At 29.0% G+C, this 1,250-nt stretch overlaps 1 protein-coding gene across 1 annotated transcript in view; it reads right to left on the reverse strand.

Annotated features, from left to right (window-relative positions):
* The window catches only part of LOC100948707 (kinetochore protein NDC80 homolog), a gene marked incomplete at its 3' end in the record, with an annotated part of 27,755 nt that overhangs the window by 10,301 nt on the left and 16,204 nt on the right, over nucleotides 1-1,250 (reverse strand). The window lies entirely within an intron of this gene.

A 1,250-nucleotide genomic window follows, 5' to 3' on the forward strand; every position in this document is an offset into this window, starting at 1 on the left:
CTTTTTAGTTTCCAAAGCATTTCTCTATATATTGTCATTTGAAATAAACAGATTAAATAACAAGAATAACTTTCACTTCAAGATGAATATCAAGGCATATAATATTTAATAAGGGCTATAATGGTACTTGGGTAAAAACTGAGGTTCAATTAAATGTAGTTCAGTGTACATATTACAATGTTGGAGAATTCTTTCAAGAGTAGGATCAAAGCTTTCTGGGAGCCTTTCCAGCTGAGATCATTGCTGAAGTAGTTAAGGGGAATATTTATTTTTTATTAAAAACAAGAATGGCAATGATATCATGCCATCCAGTAGATATACCTTTGAACTATTTCCTGGACAGTAATAAAAGATGAGATTGAAACTATTCCTTCTTTTGTTTTGTGACAAAGTTTCCAAGAAGGGAAAGTTAGAATTAGAACAGAGAATATTCTGTTTTTCTTCTTAGGAACCTGTGTGGTGATTAGTCTTTTATGTATGTTATGGAATGTTAATATAATCTCAATATTTAAATTTATTCCTCAGAGTTGGCATTTGCTCCATTTGAATTTATAAATCTGCATATTTTAGGAAATAATGTGGGATTAGTTACATGATATTCTAATAAGATATAGGGTGGGAGAAGCAATTCAGATAACCTATTACTTTTATTTAACCACTTTTGGAAGTGGTAACTCTGAGCTAAGTGGCAATGTGCCTAACAAAAAAGGCCAAAACAAAATAAACAGAAAACCCGGATAAATGTTTTAAGACTCAATCTATTATGATCTGTATTGACAAAGAATTACATTAAAATAATGTTGTCAGTACAGAGATCTTCATTTTATGAGAGAAAAGAAGAAAAATAATATTACATTGGTAACATGTAATAATAGCATGTCATGATTTAAGTATAATCTCTTTGCAGTTTTTACTTAGTTAACATTTCTAAATTTCTGTGCCTAGTTAATTTTAGGAAATTATATAATGTAACTCCAACAAGAGATTTATCGATTCATATATTAAAAAAACAAATTTAGAAATTTTCAGGAAGCAAAAAGACAACTCTACAAAAGAATATACAATACAGATAGATGGTTCATGACTTATGATAATTTGACATAAGATTTTTCAGCTTTACCAGGGTGAGAAAGCATTCCATACAAACTGTACTTCAAGCATCCATAAAATCATTTTTTCACTGTTAGTACAGTATTTAATAAATTATATGTGATGGTCAACATTTTATTATAAAGTTGGCTTTGTGTTAG

This window comes from Otolemur garnettii, unplaced genomic scaffold (assembly GCF_000181295.1).
Source record: "Otolemur garnettii isolate 467f Iridium unplaced genomic scaffold, OtoGar3 scaffold00511, whole genome shotgun sequence".
In the NCBI taxonomy this organism is placed as follows: domain Eukaryota; kingdom Metazoa; phylum Chordata; class Mammalia; order Primates; family Galagidae; genus Otolemur; species Otolemur garnettii.